General features: G+C 37.6%; 1 long non-coding RNA gene across 3 annotated transcripts; it reads right to left on the bottom strand.

Moving 5' to 3' along the window:
* Positions 1–533: 533 nt before the first annotated feature.
* Positions 534–21,814, bottom strand: LOC133218615 (uncharacterized). 3 transcript variants are annotated; one of them, XR_009727215.1, is made up of 3 exons: positions 21,096–21,814; positions 11,437–11,517; positions 534–1,522 (listed from the first exon to the last, which is right to left on the bottom strand). It is a non-coding gene; the product is annotated as an uncharacterized LOC133218615 (long non-coding RNA). The 3 variants fall into 3 exon arrangements; XR_009727214.1 differs by lacking the exon at positions 534–1,522 and adding an exon at positions 5,634–6,252; XR_009727213.1 differs by lacking the exon at positions 534–1,522 and having other exon boundaries at positions 11,435–11,517.
* Positions 21,815–23,152: the final 1,338 nt, after the last annotated feature.

The raw sequence follows: 23,152 nt of genomic DNA, 5'->3' as shown, positions 1-23,152 counted from the left end.
AGCTGAGAATGTGCAATCTTTCCACTGACAGAGCACTAACAGCAGCTCTCCACCCAGCTGCCTAAGAAGTTTTATTTCAATCAAATTCACTTGAAATTGGTCTGTTACAAAAGTTAGAATAGGGATCAGAAACACAAGGATAAATGTAGAGGTGCAAACCATATTAACTAAAAATCTCTTGATTGTGCTGTAGGAAGTGCTAGATTTTAATACGTGAAGCATAGGAAACACGTGTTGGTCTTATTTCTGACCCTAAATGATGTTTACTTTTGAAAACATGTATATACCCTTGAGGAAAGTTTTACCCTCTCCCCTGTCACCTGAGATTCATACACTTCTTGGGAAAGCAGACCTCTGCCTAGGTGTAAATAAAATGGTGTCTACCAGAGCTGTTGATAAAGGAAACAGGACTTCAATTAGAAATTACATCTTTCAAGTTCATAATAAAAATAGGATAAATATGAAGTCACATCTGTAATTATTTTTTTTATGTCTGTACATTATTAGAATACAAGAGCAGCTTACTTAAAAAAAAAAAAAAAGAAAATCTCACCAATGCAAGGTGTCTTGAGTGCTACCTACTCTTTTGGGTGACAAAAGCTTCAGGTCTCAATCCAGTCCCTGCAGGTGCATTTATGATGTTCTCCATTTCAGAGAGGTCATAGCTCAGACCTCAGTTATTCACTGCAGCCGCTGAATGAATGTGTCTTTGGCTTATTATTTTCAGGAGACTGTTTCCTCTGTGAGCCACAACCAACCATACCTTGTGACATGAAATCTCTTAAAACTAACCCTATAAAGACTATAAAATGCAGAGCAGTAACTACTTGTGATACATTGCCTCATGGAACTTTGGGGAAAGGGTAAAAGCATAACTATTTCAGATGCTCTCAGTGGCCAGTCTTTCAGGAACAGGTTGGAAACCAGCTCTATAAATCCCCATTTTCAGGGTTTTTTTTTTAGTGGTGTCCCTAATGACTTTCTTTTTCTGGCTGTATGCTGCTACAGTCATGTTGCACTTCTGTAATCCCAAGTATCTGCTGCACTTAGTGTCATGTTGAATTAGATTGGGAATCCAGGTGACACATGACATGGCCATAAAAACAAATGTGCTGGTTCAGAGCATTTTAAGAACTGAGTTATTAGCAATAAAAATACTACTGTCTTATTTTTGTTGCTAATACCTCTGTCCCTGTCTTATAATGAAACTCTCAATGCTGCTGGGATTTATCCTACATTTACTGTCATGTCTTTTTGTTTTTCCAGTATTCATATGTTAATTTATATTAGTAAATTCATACAAAAAAAGTGACTATTAGCAAAGCAATCATATCTTTCATGAAAGTTATTAGAGATCAATATTGCTAGATTATTCTATTATGTGCCATAGCAAATATGTAATTACTATTGTCATCTTACTATGAAGAGATGAATCATCCAAAAAGTCCTCCTGGGATTCTTTAATTTCTCCAGGTCTTAATTCACTAAATTCATTCCTAAGTGAGATTTTCCACCTTTTTTACTGACAATTGTGGAAGAATTAAAAAATGAAAAAGAAATTAATATCAAATACCATGAGACAAATACATGGCTAAGATTCAGGACTCCAGTTGTGTAAATATTACTACATTCCCAAAACAAAGTTATCATAAGAGATCAGACAATGGTTACATTACCAGTGGCCTTAATACATGCTTCAAAAAACAATAAGCATCCCATAATGCACCTAGACAAATGTGAAATGTTTTTACATACTAAGAAAATGTTCCCAACCCCTGTGTGCAAATTGCTGATGGAAATTAAAGCATGTTTAATGATACTTCAACCTGCATACCTGTCCTGGGTTTAGCAGCAGCAGTCATTTTTTCTCCTTCTTGGTAGCTGGTGCAGTGCTGTGTTTTGACTTTCAGCCTGGGAACAAAGCTGATAACAATGATGTTTTGGTTTGGCCAAGGACTTTGTGAGCCTCATGCTCTGCCAGGGAGGAGGGGAAGCTGGGAGGAAGCAGAGATAGGACACCTGACCCAGACTGACCAAAGAGCTATTCCATCCCACAGCACGTCATGCCCAGGATGTAACTGGGAGTTACCCGGAAGGACACGGGGTCTTCTGGGTCGGACTCGTTGTTCGGCGGATGGTAGTGTACTCTTTTCCCTTGCTATTTTCTCTTATCATTGTTGTCGTTGGTGGCAGCGGTGGGATATGCGTTGTACATTGGTTTCTGGACTGTTCTTATCTCAACCCCTATTCTCCTCCCCATCCCTCCAGGAGCAGGGAAGGGGGGGAGCTCCCAGGGCGGGGGGGATGTGGGCCTCGACTGTTTCCAGCCCGGCACCACTCACTGGGAGTGAGTGCACAAGCTGTCTGGCTGGGTTTAAACCACGACAGTTCATTTTGGCGCCCAACGTGGGGCACAAGGGGTTGAGAAAACAACAGATCTCACTGGATTAATAGTCCCTCGTCACAACACTGATTTATTGGCTCTCAAAGTTGTTCCTCTTGATCTCACAGTTTCAGTATATCGTACCTTACTTCCAGCCGGTATTTGCTGTATTAGTGTTTTTCAAGTGTGGGCCTTGGGCTAAGGTTTTTGTCTCATTGTATTTTATGGTAATGACTTGTAATACAATAGAATCATTGATCATGAAACTGACCTGGCTTATGTTCCCAGTATGGTCACCACCTTTATACTCTGGGAGGTATATAATAAACGTGCTTAGGAATTACACATCTTTTTTCTTCTTCTTGGGTGGTCAACCTGTGAAGGAGACATTCTTCTACCCTCCCAGTTCCCCCCAGGCCATTTACAGCATCATTTGAGAGTTTTGAAGTTTTTGAATGGCCTTTTAATGCTGTTGAGACTTGTTTGCTGATTGTGATGGGGAACACCATGTTGGCACACATACAGAGTATTATTTTGCCCACGACCATTTTGTCTGTTTTCAAAAGTTAAGCAGAGTCAGGTTTGGGTCTTGTCTGGGGTTAAACGACGATACAGGAGGACCATACAGATTTTCTCCGAGGCTGGACAGTCATGAGTGGCAGGATGTGTGGGATAGTATGGGCAAGTATCTAGGTCAGTGGGACCCTCCAGTGCTTTGGAAGCGGTGGAGATGGAAAGCAGCTGTATGGAGTCCCCAGCAACAAGCTGCAGAAACTGCTGAAGGGGATGGTGAATTATTTTGAGCCTGGTGGGCCCATGACCCTTAAGGCCATCAGAGCAGAGATGCAACATAGAGATGGACTCATGATCGAGGGGTGGACTTATCAATGGACACTATTGCCCAGGTTATTCATGTGTGTGAACACAGCCTCTCCTGCTCTGAAAGACTGTTACAAGAGATGGAGCCTGACATCGTGGACCAGATGGACTCAGCAGCTTTATAGGGACTAGTCCATGCACTAAGATAGAAGTGCACTGAGATCAGAGTGATGGCATATTGAAAATGTGGGATCTGAGCATGATGTGACCTGGGTTCAGCAGTAGCAGTCATTTTTCTCCTTCATGGTAGCTGGTGCAGTGCTGTGTTTTGACTTTCGACCTGGGAACAGAGCTGATAAAAATGATGTTTTGGTTTGGCCAAGGACTTTGTGAGCCTCATGCTCTGCCGGGGAGTAGGGAAGCCAGGAGGAAGCAGAGACAGGACACCTGACCCAAACTGACCAAAGAGGTATTCCATACCACAGCACGTCATGCCCAGGATGTAACTGGGAGTTACCCGGAAGGGCTAGGAGACTGCAAAGTTGGAGGAGGCATCAGTTGGTGCTTGGTTGGGCTGGGAGGGGTGAGTTATTGGTTGGCTGGTGCTGAGGTGTTGTATTGTCTTCCCTTGTTATTTCCTTTATCATTATTATTGGTGGTAGCAGTAGTGATGTGTGTTATACCTCCGTTACTGGCTGTTCTTATCTCAACCCGTGGGAGTTGCATTCTTTTCGATTCTCCTCTCTGTCCCTCTGGGAGTACAGGGAGGGAAAGAAGGGGGGGAGTGAGTGAACGGGCTGGGTTTTAACCACGAGAATATCCATAAACATTCTCTTTTGTTTTTTTTCAGTTAGTCACAGAAATGCAGCTCATCAGGAATTACGTGTTCAAGTAGAAATACCCATTTAACAGCTCAGGTATTCAGAAGTGGCCCTATTAGAAGTTAAACTGTTATTTTATCATTTTGTTAAAATCAAAATTTATAGGACAGTTCAAAGCTCAGCACTTAGACTGCCTGAAAACTCTGGAAAAGGCTCTCCAGAATTACGCATTCAACTCACATTTTCAGAGTCAGGAAAAGAAAGCCTGTGTTACAAAGCATGCAACTGAAACAAATGCTTTATATGAACAATAAATTATGTAGCTATGAAATGATGGAGAACAAGTGGCACTGCCTTTCAGTCATTTTCTCAGACTTCTCTTAAATCTGTGCTTGAACAATGTGTCATCTTTTAATAGTGACTTTCATTTTGTTGCCGTCACAGCTGGGTCTACAGGACAGTGAAGTCATAATCATGTCTCTTCCTTCACAGAAGTTGTTAGCAAAGATAACACTTCAAGCCAAAAGCAGGATTCATTTGCTGTTGTTGGCAACGTTGAAAAAACAATTTTGTAATTTTAGTAATATTAATCTGCCATTTCATTGAGAAAAGTGAGGATTTTACATTGTTACATGTATAGGAAGATTCCTGACACACTGATAAAACTGACAAATGAGATTAGTACATTTATAAACACAAGTGTATATAAAAAATTACACTCCACAGAGTCTTATTTTTTCTACTGGCATGTAGAGAAGGAAAATGAAAAAGAAGCCTTGAGTTAACTGTCAATAAGCCACAGAAGACTACTTGCATATACTGGCTGAACAACAGACACTTAAAGTTACTATTACAAATCTTAGATCTGACAACAGCGGTTTACATAGCTGAACATGAGTTTCACTTTACATCTCTCCAGTATTTTTATGTCTAAATATATATTTTAGATTTGAGAGGATGATGAGGGGCCTGGAGCACCTCCCATTGGAAGACAAGCTAAGAAAGTTGGGGCTGTTCGACCTGGAGAAGAAAAGGCTGCGTGGAGACCTCATAGCAGCCTTCCAGTACCTGAACAGGCCCTACAAGGATGTCGGAGAGGGACTCTTCACCAGGGACTCTGGCAATAAGACAAGAGGTAATGGGTTAAAACTTAAACAGGGGAAGTTTAGATTGGATATAAGGAGGAAGTTCTTTACTGTAAAGGTGGTGAGGCACTGGAACAGGCTGCCCAAAGAAGTGGCAAATACTCCATCCCTGGCAGTGTTCAAGGTGAGGTTGGACAGAGGCTTGGGAGACATGGTTTAGTGGGAGATGTCCCTGCCCATGACAGGGGGATTGGAACTAGATGATTTTAAGGTCCTTTCCAACCCTAACTATTCTATGATTCTATGAATTGTAACTCCCAGTGAGTTGCATTCACTTTCATAATTGATTTTCAAATTAAAGCTCAGATTCCAGACAGCCTAATGCAGGCCCACACCAATCAGTTCTATATTTTTTCAAGTCTTGTTTGTATACTGGTGATATCTCATATACAGTAAATAAGTAGCAGTAACAGTAAGTAAGTTTGAATAAAGGCTACATTTGAATGTCAATTATAGCAAACCAAATTATATCATTTTGATGTTTATTGTTGCTAATATATCATTATAGGGTGCAATTGGAATTACTAAATCATATTTCTGATAGCACACATACAAAATAGCTTTAACTCTCAAACATATCCACAATACTCTGGAAATTACCCTTATTATGTGACTAAAAGGAAACCCATCCTACTCAGTTGTGCAAGTTCATCCTGTATTACAGTGACATACACAATCTTTATTCCTTTGCAGTGAAGCAGTTGCCTCTCTAAAAGCAAAAAACCCCACATTCCTCTAATCTGCATTCTAGAATTTAATATATGAAAAGTAAATTACACCACTGAAACATTTTATAATAACAGAATGAACATTTCTGTAATGTACACACAGAGTATACACTGCGATGTTGCTAAAATAACACCACTGGTAATATAAGGATTCAATGCAAAAGAGGTTATAAACCACTTGTCATTCTGTTTCAGGGACAATCTTCCTATGTGGGAGAGCTTTAGAAGTAGTACGTTTGCAACCCACTACAGGGATAACAGGACAGTGAATGCTGCACTGTACTGTACATCTGAAAGTTCTTTTTATCTCTAGCAATGTAGGGAGAATCAGCATATAAGGTTACTTCCATTCTTATCTGTGGGAAACAAGAGGTGAGAATAAGGTCAGAACAAAACTGATATGCAAATGGTGAAAGAAAAGACATATTTCTACATGGTCCTCAGGCTGCATACCCTCCAAAATGGTATGCAAGAATATAGTATATTGTAGGGGAAAAAAATCATTGTTAAAGGAGAAAAGAAACATGGTTAATATGCTCTCAGCCTTCTCATGTCTCTGTTGGAAGTGCCATTTCTTAAATGCCACAAACCAACAACAACAAAAAGAACAACACAAAAAAAAAAACAACCAACAAACCAAACCAAAAAAAAACCCAAACCAAACAAACCCTCCACAAAACTACCAGGAAAACCCTGCATTTCTCAGCATGGAAATCCCAAGTATAACTGAAAAAGGAAACAGCCACCTGACCCCAAAACCACTTGCCAAAAATTAATGATGACTGTTGCTTTGCTTTTCAACTTCTGAACTTTAATGCCTAACAGCTAACTAATTTCAATGTCTAACAGCTAACTAATCTTCAGATCAATATTCTGCATAATCTTACAGATTTAACTATACACAAATCTAGAAGTCCAACTCTTAAAAAAAGCAGAACTATGTTGCACAACGAATTGCAATGTGTTGTGATCTATTACAAATTACATTAATATATACTTTTCAGTGTAGGATATACAGTACAGTAAAAGTAAGTGTAAAGAGCAGATGCTTGCCCAAATTCTGTACTGGTGTAATCAAGATGAACTTTTCATAGTAAGAATTCTATACATTTTTCTTTAGTATTTTGTGGGTATGACTGTATTTATCTGTAAGTTTATGTATACATGGGTGTAGGTATTTAATTCAAACAGAGTGCGCATATGTGTATACAGAATAAGATTTTACCTTTATACATTCCAATTAACCCTAAAATGAAACACTAAGTCAGTAGCCTACAAATCAAATACCTCTGTCCTATTTTTAAAGAAATTACAATAAATGTTTTAACATGGTTATAAAAATTCTTGCACTGTTGTGGTATTGTACAATTATAAATGCCAAGGCATTTTAATACCAACTCAAAAAACTTAAAATTACAGATGTATGTATTTCAATAATCTTTCCTTTTCTTAATTGTTACACTAGGAAGCACAGTGCCCAGAGCTATCTGCCAGAACGGGAACATCAGGCCAACGGGCAGAGGCACAGGAAGAGTAAAATATCCAAGTAACTCCATTAAACACCACTCCATTGTGTATTTTCTAGAGATTATTCTTTGATTTACTGTGGAAAACTGACAATAACACTATTCCATTTAAATACTTCCTTATGTACAAATACCCAGGACAAACTACAGTTACCTTGTTGATTTTTTTTCATGTGGTTATTTCCAAGAAAAATATATGCATACCTTTTATACTTTTTGCAGAAGAATGGAAAGTACTGTAAGTGCATCCCGATTACCATGGACATATTTCATTCTCAATGTTACTTGGAGGTTCAAGAGTTAAAGCAATCCCCTACTACATTGCTTACTCCATTGTCATTTCTTCATGAAAAAAATAAAGAGAAAAGGATGAGCAGAACAGCAGCAAGTGGCCATGGCTTCAGATAAGAAGTCATAGCAATTGGTTAAACAACTAAAAGTCATAGCATTGGTTAAACAACTAAAATATTTAAGTGAAAATTAAGAACAAAAACATTATTTAGTTTAGTATTTATTGTAAAAAATGTTCTGAACTGTAGCTTACCAGAAGCATAGTACTAATTACATTTTAAGATAAAAGAATATTTGAAGTTTGTCATGGTGAGCCACCTTTTGAGGACGCTGGGCTCAGCCTTCCCTTAATTTAATCTATTTTGGAAGTTATAGAACTACAGACACGTTTCACATGACAAACTCATACCGTATAACGAGAAACCTCCAGGGGAAGCTGAAAAAAGATGATGTGAATTTCCAAGCCCTGTTAGAAATGCACATATGAGAAACTGTTTCCTCCTCCAATACACATTTTTAGGATTTCAAACTTCTCCAGACTCAGCTTTCTGCCTTGCTTAAAATTAGTAACTCAGAACATAATTTCTCAGATTACAGGTTATTTGGAGAGTAATTTTCCCTGGTTTTCTCTTAAATTGTTCTTTAAGTAGTTCAACATTCACTGAAGGAGGAGGGCAACTCCAGAGTTTAGAAAATAGTACTTGCTAAGATTTAGGAGATCTCAATTCAAATGTTTTCCTCTGTCCCAGGTGAACAGCCGAAACTGACAGTCTTTCTTTTTGACCTTGGGTTTGTTACTGCAGTACAAGCTCCCATTCCTGTGTGCAGCAAAGGAGCCATTTTGTCTTCCACTGAGAAAAGCGGTCACATTCTCTGCTAGTCTCAGTGACTTTACCTGTACTAAATTTCTTCTTCCATTTTGTTTTATCCCATATTTTATTACTTTTCAACAGATTAAAAAAAATAATAAAAATCTGCTTTTGCCTTGGTTTTGTGGGTTGGAGGAGACCATAAAAAATTATGTTGCCTTACTATTTGATTTCAAAATTAGAGTATCCGAATGCTTCTGTCCTCATTTTATATCATTTTCTCTTGCAGAATATTGTTGCATTTTTTCTGCAATTTCAGATAGAGACATCAATTTGATGGATGGACCACTCGGTGGATAAAGAACTGGCTGGATGGCCGCACACAAAGAGTTGTGGTCAATGGCTCAATGCCCGGCTGGAGAACAGTAACGAGTGGTGTCCCTCAGGGATCGGTGTTGGGACCAGTCTTGTTTAGCATCTTTGTCGCTGACATGGACAGTGGGATTGAGTGCGCCCTCAGCAAGTTTGCCGATGACACCAAGCTGTGTGGTTCGGTTGATACGCTGGAGGGAAGGAATGCCATCCAGAGGGACCTTAACAAGCTTGTGAGGTGGGCTGATGCCAACCTCATGAAGTTTAACCATGCCATGTGCAAGGTCCTACACCTGGGTCGGAACAATCCCAGGCACAGCTACAGGATGGGCAGAGAAGAGATTCAGAGCGGCCCTGCAGAGAAGGACTTGGGGGTGCTGGTTGATGAGAAAATGAACATGAGCCAGCAGTGTGCGCTTGCAGCCCAGAAAGCCAACTGTATCCTGGGCTGCATCAAAAGGAATGTGACCAGCAGGTCGAAGGAGGAGATCCTGCCCCTTCATTCTGCTCTCGTGAGACCTCAGTTGGAGTATTGTGTGCAGTTCTGGTGTCCTCAACATAAAAAGGACATGGAACTGTTGGAACAAGTCCAGGGGAGGGCCACGAGGATGATCAGGGGACTGGAGAACCTCCCATATGAAGATAGGCTGAGAAAGTTGGTACTGTTCAGCCTGGAGAAGAGAAGGCTGCGTGGTGACCTCATAGCAGCCTTCCAGTATCTGAAGGGGGCTTATAGGGATGATGGGGAGGTACTCTTCATTAGGGACTGTAGTGATAGGACTATAGTGATAGGGGTAATGGGTTCAAACTTAAACAGGGGAAGTTTAGATTGGATATAAGGAGGAAATTCCTTCCTGTTAGGGTGGTGAGGCACTGGAATAGGTTGCCCAGGGAGGTTGTGAATGCTCCATCCCTGGCAGTGTTCAAGGCCAGGCTGGACGAGGCCTTGGGTGATATGGTTTAGAGCGAGGTGTCCCTGCCCATGGCAGGGGGGTTGGAACTTGATGATCTTAAGGTCCTTTCCAACCCTAACTATTCTATGGTTCTATAAATCTATTATTTTAAAGCATGGCCTTTTCACGCACCTCAGTATAGAAATCACCCCATTTTACCCTCACAGAAATCTTTACAAAATAAAAGTAAAATAAATACCAGCATTTCTGAAACATCTTCAAGGAGATAACTAAAAGATAGAGGTTTCCAAAGCTACGATTTGTATACCTAAATATCTTTTAGTTATTTTGTTTCTTAAGCCAGTATCAGCTCATCTGTTGCCTAAGAGCTTGAAAACCTAAGCTCAAATCTAAGGTCAAATACCTTCACCATATATTTTTTTAAATTCTGAAATTAGCACAGCTTACCTGCTTCCGTCACATTTCCAGTTCGTATTAGTGTACATGCAATTTTACTTATGAAAAAGCACTCCTACTGTCATAGACTTTTCTATTCTTATTCTAACATAGCCACATCTAATTGAGAAGTGGATACTGTAGTACTGTAAAGTTTTTTCACGTAGTTGCAGCTACAGCCATACTACAGCTTTGACTGCATAAGTAATATAGGAGACTCTGAATAGATGACAATAGAAATCTTCAGGCTTTGACAGAGCTATGCTCATTTTGCAAGTGAATGAAGCTTAGGCGTCTACATCACTTTAAAAAATGGAAAAGAGGTACCTTAAAATTTTACTCACTTTTCACGAAGAGGCAACCATGTATTGTATCTAAAGTACTGGAATCAATCTAAAAATTGGAATCAAGTAGCACCAACAATGCACAGGCATTTGCAAAAGAAAAAACCAAAATGTTAAATAACTTTATAAAGAGCTAGAGTGAGGCTATCATTATGCATTGATACCAGTGCAACTAAAGCAAGAGCTATTTTGATCCCTGTGGGATAAGTTGTTGAAGAACTGTAACATGGTCAATTGTTTCATGTTAGGCTACTAAAGGCATATTTTGATTAATTTAGAAGGGCGAATGGAGATATTATGGCACAGAAGAATCTGCTAAGTCTGTTTTGGTTTTTCTTCCGCCTCCAAAACCAGTGTGAAAAGATACCCTTTGTTTAAAGAATTATTTCCACTGTGCCTTCACAGAGCATAACAAGCAACAAATATTTATGTCACGAAATGTTGTGAAACAGAGAAATTGATAGTTACAGAGGACATGTAACAAATATTACCCAATATTTATACCATGATCTTGGCAGAGTTACATAGCGACTTTTTTCTAATAATTTCCCCACAATCTCTCTGTAAAAGAAAATAGCAGTTACTCTTATGTTTAAGTCAGCTAATTATGGCTACACAAAAATCTGGCAAAAATTAAGCTCTTTCATATCCATTGCATGCAGTAAGTTTCCTTTATTTTTTTTTTTGGTAGGAGGACCTAAGTCCTGCCATCAAAGAGGCATCGTTAGTCAGTTTTATGCTATTCCATTAGCATCGCAATCTCTGAACACTGAGATTTCTCTTTTGTGGCCTTCTTGATTTATGTTGTACAGAACTTTTTGGCAAGTATGATTACCTGAGGACAGTCACCTGAAAATATGAACTTTTGCCCAATCATGCTTTTATAATACGTATTGATATAAGGTAAATGCTCAGCTGGCTATTTCAGTCCTTCGAAAATATAAGAATATGGAGAAAAGCCAGCAGAGAATGATCATGGATGGCCTACTGCACAGCATCATTACCTCACAGGGTTTAGCTTGACCTAGATTGTAAAAAACGATTCATACAGAGAAAGTTATTTCCAACTTCCCTATTCCATGCAAGAGTGAGATTTTAAAAACAAAACTCAAACAAAACTCTGTATATTTTTCACTCTGTTTTATTTTGGGGATTTTGGGTTGCTGCAATAAACATCAAAGCTGAAAAGCAGTTGTGACCACTCATTGCTATTGAAAATGGGTATCTTCCATCTTTATCTTCTAAAGAACTGAAAACCAGCTTAATTTTACAATTGGGCTTTAAGATCATAAACATGAATAGCTCAATAGAAGACAAAACACTCCAAAACTACTGCTAAAATAATTATCTAAACATTTTACATAGAGCAATAATTACTGTTTGCACTAAACTATTAGCTCCGTATCATACAACTTCACCAGTACTATCACAAAAATGATTAACACTCATATCTGATCAAATAATGTTAATTTACCAATGAAAAACAGAATAGAAGACTCCTTGTAACATATTGTGGCTTTAGATCGATCTCCTTAACCTGATCGTCCTTCTATTTCAGCATTTATAAAATGAATGGATATATTGGTGAGTCTTGTAGGATAATCAGAGAAAAAACCCCAGTACTGTATGAGACAGGTAGAAGGACACTATGAAGAAGAGTAAATTGATACAGTAATATTTAACACTGCTTTTCCCAATGAACAGTGCTGTGTAAATAATTGTAAGTGAAGCTAAACAACCTAACCATCAAGACCACTCTCCTTCCTAATTAAACTACATCAACGGAAAGACTTAATACGTTCACCAGTTACAGCAGGTCTCCAACTGTGCTAAGGCTAGCATGTGGGCAAGCTTTTATTGCTGCTACACAGTCACTTCTTAAACATTCTTTTACTTTCTGATGGGCTGCTTAGGGCCAATGTCCCACCTGTCCTCTGACTAATTAAGTAGTATCAGTACTGCTACTTTTATATATTTGTGCTCCCTGCTATTTATAACAGGTTTATATATCTATATATTATATAGATATATAATATAAAAACATAAAAAAAGAGAAATCAGCTCTCTAAAGTTTTGGATAGTAATCAATAAACACATGTGTACATAAATATGGATGTTAATATGTGCATAAGAAAAATGGTTCCTGTAAACTATCAGCAATTTAAAGAGAAGACTGGTTTATCTGTATTAAGATAATGCCTTCACAGTTCACCATTATTTCTTCTTCTTGATATATTAAAATTCATATGTAATAAAACTCTTCAGTTTACTGAAGTATACAGAATACATGCAAGTTAAAATTAGAACATTTATAATGCACTTAAAACTTAAGACCTACTTAAATTACTTTTAGAGTAAATCTCAAGGCAGTGAGGAATAGTCCTGCAATGCTGTTAAAGTACATGTATGAACTGCAGACCTGCATGTTTCTTTGGAAATATTTAGAATGCAATAATGCCTCTATAGCCTTTATAGCAAATGTAACAAGCCAGCAATGCTACTTCCATTTTAACTGTTTTAACAACATCCAGTGGCCTTAATTACAAACTCCACAAACTATTTCATAACTACAACAATAGATAGCATATTTCCTACTTTCTTGGAGAAAGAGGGATTCAGGAAGGGTTTGAATTTGCTTTGAAGTTTTTAATCAGAGAGACAGAAGTACAGAAGAAATCAGAGTTGATTGTCACGATTGCTTTGACCTTTCTTTTTTTCCCCTTTTTGAATAAAGATTTTATTTTTCTGCTTGATTTTGAACATTTCTAACTAAAACATGTTTCTTTTCTGTGTTTGGCCAAAGGAAATTATTTTGAGTCTTGATCTAGTTAATGAGCAAGAATGTGAACAATGTTCACCAGCAAATGTAGTCTGGCCAAAGGAACTATACTGTGTTTGGGCTGGGAGTGTATATGTGTGAAATAGTACTTGTGTACCTCTAAGTGGCTGGCAGGTTTTGAGCTGCTTCATTGTGTAAAATGAATAGTAAAATGAATTATCAACAGGCTGCAGTTATTTTGGGTTCCCAGAAGTCTTTGAAAAAAAACTTCCTAGGAGCAGGAACAAAAACCAAACTACATCTGGGTGGAAGAACAGTGGAAGAGTTCATCAAATGGAAATTATACTACCCATGCACTGATGTCATTCCACATTTCTGGCATGCACAATGTGAAATCAAATAGGTACTAGCTGCTGCATGCTGTGTCTGTGAAATCTGAAGCTTTTTGCTCTTCTTTTGGCAAATTATTATGTTTATTCATATTTAAAGTAGGGCTTATAACACCTGTGCTTCATTTGACAATTGCTATGAAATCCTATGTTTGCATTTGCTACAGTACAGAAAGTTATACAAATTACTATTTTGTCTACGTGGACAGGATCACATCTGTACAGGACAGGTTTTTTCTTCTTCTGTGCATTTATGATGGAAAAAAACATCAGGGTCTCTGGTACTTATTAGACACAGTCAATTTTTCAATCTTTCTATTGGATGTCCAGTTCAGGTAACTAAAGAGTCTAAAGAGCAAAACCTCATATGCTGTGCAAAGAAGCTGTTCTACAAGAAAGAAAAAAGTTCTCTCAGAACATCAGGTTAAAGTTTTGGACAATAGTATGTACTTAAAAGTTTATATAGATTTTTCACAGGATCACAATAGTCATTACACATTCGTTAGCAAACAAAAATAAAACAGTGAATGCAGTAGGGTACAACTGTAAAGACAATGGCATATGGAAAGAAAAATGACTTCCTGGCATCAATGCAAACTGTTCATATTTCAAGTGCATGGAGAAAAAGAGAAATTTCAAAATTTCATACATAGCAAGTATGAAGCTGTTAATTTTTTCCACATTTCACTCTTACTCAGAAACATCAGTCCATTTAAGCTAAGGGATCAGCTCTGCATGCATGTGTGTGCATGAATACCAAAGGCTTCACTTATCTAAAAACCATTTTAGTAAAATACAGAAGGAAGGTGGACTAAAAAGCTTGGGAAAAATAATTATCTTTTCCCTTGGGGAGTGCAGCAGTTATGGTTGAGCTGCCTTACCATGGACTCTCCCCTTTCTCTCAGTTAATACCTGGTTTATTTCTGTCTTTGTGTCTTTCCTCAGAGCTTATGGGAAAAAAAGGAAAAAAAAAGAAAGCATGAAAATAAGCAAAAACAAGCAAACAAAAAAAGCTAAAGATCTTACTCACAGATGCTTACAGCACAGGTGCTTTGGAGGCTAACTTTTATACAGGCTTATGCACAAGAACAGAGGAAACAATACAAGAGCGTAAGAGTGAGAGACAATGCAGAAGGGAAGGGGGTATGTGCTGAGGGAAAAGCAACACTATCAGACGGAATAAAGAAATTGCTCTTGAGGATCAGAGTCTTCAATTATGAGCATGATACTTGCCATTTATTAATGTGATTAAACAGACAGACCTAGATATGACTGCCACAAAGAGATTATTCCAGTGTTTAACAGAACAAAGGATGCTAGCTAAGTGCAAGACACACATTCCTTTCTAGACAGATAAGACACTGACGCATTTTATTTAAAACCATTTCTTTCAGTATTGTCCACTTCAGTTTCAAGGTCTCCTTGTCACAATTTCAGGTCTAGTTTATGCCTTAAATCTCCTTTAGCAGGGTATGTGCACGTAACTGGCAATCCTTGATGAATCCTTAAAATGAATCTTAGTTCAATGATCCACTGCTTTCTTCTTGGATACTTATCATCCTGATTTGCATGTATCTGCAACCAGTCTAACCTAATACCAGTTGAAAACTGCTTTCCTATATTCCTTTGTGGTCAGCTCACCTTCATCTCTTACTCTAAATTTTTGTCCCGGTGGGGTAGAAACTGTGTGGCTGACTGGATTTAAACCACAACAATTTTAAAAAACATCTATTGCACTGGCCCCTAAACCTCATCACACTTTAAAAAACCAGACTAATAATCTCAGTGTGTTTTTCAAAGTTCCCTTGCCATATTTAGAGCTTTAATTCTACCTGATCAAATTACAGGAATACTAAAGAATCCATCACATTGTCCAGGCATTCAGATATACTCGACTTCTACCCATCTCTCCAGTTTCCAGAAAAAGCCATGGTAACAAGTACGCCTTTTCTTTAATCAGTTATCAACTCAGTACTACAGGTAACATGCTCTCTGAAAAGACTTTTTCCTTTCTGTTTCTTCAAACATTGTTTGTTCCAGTCCAACTTTAGTTACTTGTTCTACATTAAACTTAACACTCATTACCTGTAGGTTTCGGTCTCGTTGTAAACTGCACAGGAGGGAACAACTGCACAATTCAGCTGCAGCACCAACTTAGCAAATGCTGAAATCTATCCTTCCATTATCAGCTGTCAGGATAATTTGATGTGCATGTATATTAAAAACATACATTGCATTTTCCATCAAAAGTATCTGCCTGCTCTTTTGATGCTTTCCAGTCACACAGCTTCTCTTGCCTACAATCCCCATCTGCTATCATTCCTTTCACTCTATTGTTCACCATCATCCTATTATGTTATTTAGAACTCCAGCTTCAGACACTCTCCCGGGCTTCTGCTTCTATCATTTTGCCTTCTTTGACAAGTGATTTTTCTTATTTTACAGTGCACTAGCATTATTTCTTCTAGTTACTACACTTCTCCAGATAATTTGTCTAATTCATGTTTCATCCAACAAATGACATTTACACTGGTTGCACCCAAGTGCACAATTTTAATCTAATTTAGTGGAGTCCTTCCAAAAGCTGCAGGCACTTTTACTTTGGTTTAATTTACAGTTATTTCAGTTTAACACAAATTGATGTAGCTTATACCCAATCAAAATCAAGTAAATCTTTAAGTATCCATAGAGCAGTTTAGACCAGCTTTAGCAAGGTTGTATAAAAACAAATTTTAAAGTACACCGGAACATCTTTAGATAAGACATTTCATAGTCTAGCACACCTTAATATAAAAATCCTTATCCTTTTTTAGCTTTGCCTTCTACCCTTCTTTCCTTTTTCCTTCTCTTGAACACATTACTGAGTGCACATAATTGATTTTTGATAAATGAACAAAGTAGAAACATACGGTACACCTAGTCAAGTAAGTATACCTGGTGGTTTTTCATGATAAATGCTGCTGGGTATGTCAAAAATGAAATAAGGAAAATTGCTCTTGGTTAATAAGGGCAATAGAAAACACGACATAAGAATAGAAACAAGACACCAGACAGAAACACAAACATACTTTTGGTAACAGAAAAGTAGAATTATTCCTGAGGTTTCCCAAGACAAAGCACAACAGGGATAAGGGATGTACTACCTAAAATAAGGTAAGTAGAGAATATAACTAAACCTTTCTATGACAATAATGAACATACTCAGGTATAGTACAAACATCTACTTCATTAAGCAGAAGATAGTGGTGATTGCTTACCTTAATAAACTATTACACCTTCATGACCTGAAAATCATTCTTGCCATGCAGAACTAGATTGAGCATGACACATTTGAAGAAAGCCAAAACAATAAAGCCATCCATAAAACTTAAAATAGATTAAACATTACAATTCAGTGTGATACTGCTGTATGTATACTAAAGACTAGTTATAAGTAAGCAAAAAACAGCCTAAACAAAAGAAAAAATTATCTGTAGGCTACCAGTGATACAGAAATAATAGCAAACAATGGTAACAGAGATTTACCTAAAATTATCTTTAACATACCTCAGTTGAAATTGATATGAAAATACTCCATTGCATCTTTAAGTAACAGCTCAACCACTATTGAAAAACGAAATTTATAAGCCTGTACGTACTGAACCTCACAAGTAATAACCACTTGAGGGGTCAATATAAATTATATCTTCAAATTCAAATTAATAAATGAATGTTTCACACGGTTAAGCACTTAGTAATGTTCATAAGGAAAAAACCCCCAAACAACCCAGCAACCCAAAACCCAAGGAAATTCTCTGGGGAAGAAGAAACCCAACCACTTACGTTGCTTTATCTGATGTCTTCTGTAGGGAAACCTTGATCCACCAATAATGAAAGCCCTGAAATACCATCATTGCTACTACAACACATAAAAAAATTGTACTTCAGTTTTTAAAAGTCCAAATTTTCCACTGTCAATTGGGTTCTGGTTCTGGATTACAACTTCAATATTGCAGCATGACCAAATAATTCCCAAATCTTCCCCAAAACCTTATGTATAAATCAGATCTAGCAACTGCATGCATCCAGTGGTGGTGCATTATGGAAGAAGTGAGATACACCATCATACCTCCAAACTATAACACAGTATCACAACATTGCTAAGCCAACATATTTTAGCTTTGCACAGAAACACTTGACAATAATATTCATGTTTTTCCAATACAGCATTATTTCCCCAGAGAAACGGTTTCTATTTTCCAAGCAGGCCTACTGTTTACTTATATATCTGAACTAAAGGCAGCAAAAAAGCAAAGGAGATTTCTCTGTATATTTTAGGCTTAACAAACATCCTCATGATAATAATTGCTTAATACTGTGTGATATCATTACCATGAAAGTGTTCAGTTATTTTGGAAATACACTTTTTCAGCATAGATAATTTCTTGAGCTGGAACAAAACGGCTTCCTTCTCCTGAAGTGATCAAACTATGTTTAAAATGATATTAATTTAAGACAACAAAAAGTTGCTAATTTTATGCAATTAAAGTTCTTTATACAAATAGCTCACAACAAAACTATCATTTTAAAACCCCTGCTAGTGAAATTTCTACACTCTTCTTTGTTCAGAACTCAAACCTTTTGACATGTCAAAGAAGAGACTTGAAAAGAATTGGTCCAGCTAGGCAATAACTGTTACGGCATCCCTTCAAGTTTCAAATGCAAATAAAAGTGTATGACTTTGGAAAAGGTTCATCTCCCACAGATCTTTACTTAAAATCAGACTTATGTTGCAAAAAATTGTTTCTTAAAACATGAAGTTAATTTCAGCTTGATTACTATAATATCTGTTAATTTCCCCTCCCCCCATCCATCTGGCTTATGCACTTCAAATGACATCTTCTGTCAATCAAATAGGTTATATATCAAGTGTTATTATTAAGACTTGAAAACAAGATCAAGATACAAAGGCAACACTTAGTTAAATGTATAATACCATTTTTCAAAATGGAGTAACTATCCTTGCAGGTTTCAGTAGAGCCTGAAGGTACTCACAACTGAAAACCAACCAGCTTACAGACAATAAAACAGTAACTTACTATCGTCTCCTAAAATTGAAATTTTATTGAAACTGTTAAGTTGTTTTTTTTTTGTGTGTGTGTGTGTGTGGGGGGTTTAATTAGGGTTTATAGTGATCTGACATGGAATTTGGTAGTTTATTGAAAGGGCGGGTTTGCCCTTTTTTATTTTTTTTTTTTTTTAATTAAAACAATTAAAACAGCTACAGGAACTTTTAAGAAAATACTGTAGTTCTCAGTATTCAAAAAATACCCTGCAACCAGTATAAATTGATTTAATCAACGACTGATTGAAGATGTAGAAGTGTACACTAAACAATAGGAACAATGATGTGTAAAGAACAAGAACAGTCACCAGAACTGTTTGCCTAGTTACACTATTTGTTCATCTAGATGTCCTGTTACATGTGTTAAGAGGATCTAGTTGCCAATCTCTGACTAAACATGCAATTCTGCAGTTATGTATTTGATAAAATTCTTTGTCCTATTATATGAACAGATCATATGTGAAATATTGCACAGAACAGCATGAGTTCTGTATACATATGATGCCTGCTTTTTACAGATAAGTAGCTAAACATTTTACTAGCATGACAAAATCCTCTGATTAGTGCAGAATTCATTAAATGGTGACAGATGCTAGTATTAATTACATGTTGAGTAGATCATTTTCCCATTATATTCTTTTGTTACCAGCCTCCTCTTTCTAGTTATCAGCCTATCCTATACCCAGATTAAGCACCAGGCCTTTTTTTTTGGGGTGTGTCTATATTCCTTATTTGACTAAAATGAGTGACTGACCTTTTCTATACTACCCCACCATCTGGATTCCTCCCTGGTACTTTTCAAAACCTGTACTTATTGTTTGTTACACAATTTATTAAAAAAAAATATTTAGCTAGGTTATTTGTGTGGCTATCTCAAGTAATCTTATATTAACTGTTGGAAGCCATATGATTTATTGCTTACTTTGTACAAACAGATAATGTCTACTGCTGCTGTGACAAAGCTTGCCAAATTATACCTGGCATATCAAACACTAATTTAGTATTTCAAGAGTGCTTGAAAAACATGTACAGAGAAAGGTAAATGCATATGTTAAACAAGTTGCCATCCTTGATGTCAGTCTTCAGACACAAAATGTTCTCCCATTCTATGCAATATTAGAATCAGTCACACAAAACAATACTAGCCATTGTTTCCATGAATTTTAACAGGATTCCTAGCAAACATTTTATGGCAAGCATGTTTTTCTACTTAGTATGATTATCCTGACATGTACATTAACTTCTCCTTATAACAACTGAAAGCACTCCTGAAGAGAGAGAAAAAAAAATTGAAAAAAGAAGAAAAGTTGAAAAGAGAAAGAAAAATTGAAAAAGGAAAAAAGAGAAATTGAAAAGTACAAGCAGCAAAGTAATTAATTTAGAAATAATTTCTGTCATAAACCAAAAAGTTATAAATTGAAGGTTGACAGAGGAGAAAGACATTGGAATAGTAACTTACCAGAGGGTGATCAACTTCACTAACCTGATTTTGGTAGAAACAGTTAAATATAAACCTAAAATATAAATCACACAATTTTCCAGGAGATGCAAGGCAGTAACAATAGCACATGGCACTTGTAATACTTATGAAGAACAAAGATTCTAGTAGGACGAAATGCAGCAAAAAAATACTTATGTGACCAGGAAGCAGAGACTCTGTTTATCAAGTGGAGACAGAAAAAAACAAAACAAACCCTATCAAGAGGGCATATTTATTAAATATGTAACATTCTATACATACACACGTATACAAACATATATAACATTGTTACATACACAGAAGGCAGTATTCAAGGTACAACATATCCACACACAAAATAAGCTGTAAATTACTCTGTATAACTGCATTTCTAACCATCAGAGAAATGATGATCTGGAGCAGTTGCTCTGCATTAAGTAGCACGGAAAAAAAAGCTCACTACCTTTGGAAGACATCAAGTCCCATATATGATATGAAGATCTATTATGTGGCAGGAAAAAACAGCGGGGACTAGACCTTGACGACCTGAAGTCATCTCTTTCAGTCTTATATTTCTGCAGTGGGACTGGTAAATGTCCACGCAAGGGAAATATGTGGGATAGTTTCCCTGTGTTTGTAAAGTTCTGAGTGCAGTAATTCACTGATGATTCCTTCTACACAATCCCACTGGTTGAACTGTATTCTGTGAATATTCAGTTATGCATCTGTACCTCTACTTTTAGAAGAGTTGTTTGCAGTAAGTTACATGGCTCTCACATTCTGCTTATGCTTCCTTCTTGAAGTAGCTTATGTAGGAAATAGTTGTTAATCTTCCCTCCTTAACTTTTCAAAGGAATTGCACGTTTGCTACTGAGTAATCAATACCATTGTTTATGGAGCCCTGATTAATGGCTCTAATTTTGAAATAAAATGGAAATTGAATTTGTAGCTGGGATGGAAACTGTCCTTCCCTGCAAAACAGGAAGTGACCATCAGGGTCCCCCTGTCCCATTTTGGACACAAACAGACCCACACAGACAAGTGGGTGTCTTTCTAACTCTTCCCCTCCCTCCGCCCTCCCCACCCCCACTGTATTTGGTTGGTTAGAAATGCTCAAAGTAGCCTCTGCTTTTGTCTCCTTTCAATACCTTACTTGCCCACAGCAGGCCCTGCTTCCTTTTTCCAGGTGTCCTGGTTTCTGTAGATTCAAGTTAAATACAAACAAGCATGCTTAAGTACACCTTGCTATTATCACAATTGACAATATTGAAAGCAATAAATGTTTTCCAATTCATTAATGCAGTAATAAAATAATTCACATGCTTACAGCTGAGAATGTGTGCTCCTGTGTAATCACACTGTGGATACTCTTTTTTGATGTCTTGTCCTCTTTCAGACATAGTTAGCTTCAAACTTCCTAGTGTATGTTTAACTCTGCTCTCATAAACGTCCCTTCTTTCACTTTTTGGCAATTCCAATTTATTTATTTTAAGTTGTATAATTGTTTTGGGTTCAGCAGTAGCAGTCATTTTTCTCCTTCTCCGTAGCTGGTGCAGTGCTGTGGTTTTGATTTTCGGCCTGGGAACAGAGCTGATAACACTAATGTTTTTGGTTACTGTTCAAATGTTTAGTCTGATCAAGGACTTTCTGAGCCTCATGCTCTGCCAGGGAGGAGAGGAATCCGGGAGGAAGCAGAGACAGGACAGCTGACCCAAACTGACCAAAGAAGTATTCCATACCATGCACATCATGCCCAGGATGTAACTGAGAATTATCCGTAAGGGCTAGTGTACTGCAAGGTTGGACTAGGTATCGGTCGGTGCTCAGTTGGGCTGGTGGGGGGCAAGTTATCGGTCGGCAGGTGGTGAGGTGCTGTGTTCTCTTCCCTTGTTATTTCCCTTATCATTATTATTATTCTTATTGGTGGTAGCAGTAGTAATTTGTGTTATACCTTAGTTACTGGACTGTTCCTGTCTCAACCCGTGGGAGTTACATTCTTTTTGATTCTCCTCCCCATCCCCCCGGGAGTAGGGGGAGGGCAAGAAGCAGGGGAGTGAGAGAGAAACTGTGAGGCTGATTTATGGCTGACTGGGTTTAAACCACGACAATAATATACAATAGCTTGGGCCTACTGTCCTGATCTTGAGGCAGTATCAGACTTTGAAACACTTCCTGGACAACATCGCTAACATATCAGGCTACATGATGGAAGATAGATGCCAGTTCCCTAGTACGCAGGGAAAAAACCTAAAAAAAAGCCACGGACTTTTTACGTGACTTGTTTGAATATAAAGCCTGTTGCCATGGATTTGCTTTTCTCTCCTAGATATGGCCTCCTTGTCCAACGAAATTTCTTGCCCTAACACGTTCTTAAGACTTGTATTTGTACAGGATTTCTGGTTCTATGACAGTTTGACTCAATAGTCAGCTGATAACTGGAAATCCTAGCTATGACCACAGGTACACACACTCTGGAACTGTATAATACATGCCCCATAAATTAACTTGATCCTGAAGGAGTTGAATGTACTGCTCATGTAAAGCCCAAGTAGAGCATTCAAAGTAAGCAACAGTCACAGAAATATGGTAGCCTTCATACAAATCCAGGGGTGACCTCATCAGTGTTTACAAATATGTAACGGGTGGGTGTCAGGATGATGGAGCTAGGCTTTTTTCAGTGATATCCAGTGATAGGACAAGGGGCAGTGGGTGTAAACTGGAGCATAGAAGGTTCCACGTTAACATCAGGAAGAATTTCTTTACTGTGAGAGTGACAGAGCACTGGAACAGGTTGCCCAGGGGGGTTGTGGAGTCTCCCACATTGGAGATATTCA

Source organism: Neopsephotus bourkii, unplaced genomic scaffold (assembly GCF_033783945.1).
Source record: "Neopsephotus bourkii isolate Nb327-2 ecotype Australia unplaced genomic scaffold, CSIRO-AGI_Nbou_v1 NB_1279, whole genome shotgun sequence".
Classification (NCBI taxonomy): domain Eukaryota; kingdom Metazoa; phylum Chordata; class Aves; order Psittaciformes; family Psittacidae; genus Neopsephotus; species Neopsephotus bourkii.
The sequence above is the reverse complement of the archived record's forward strand: the minus strand, read 5'-3'. Positions and strand labels throughout refer to the sequence as shown.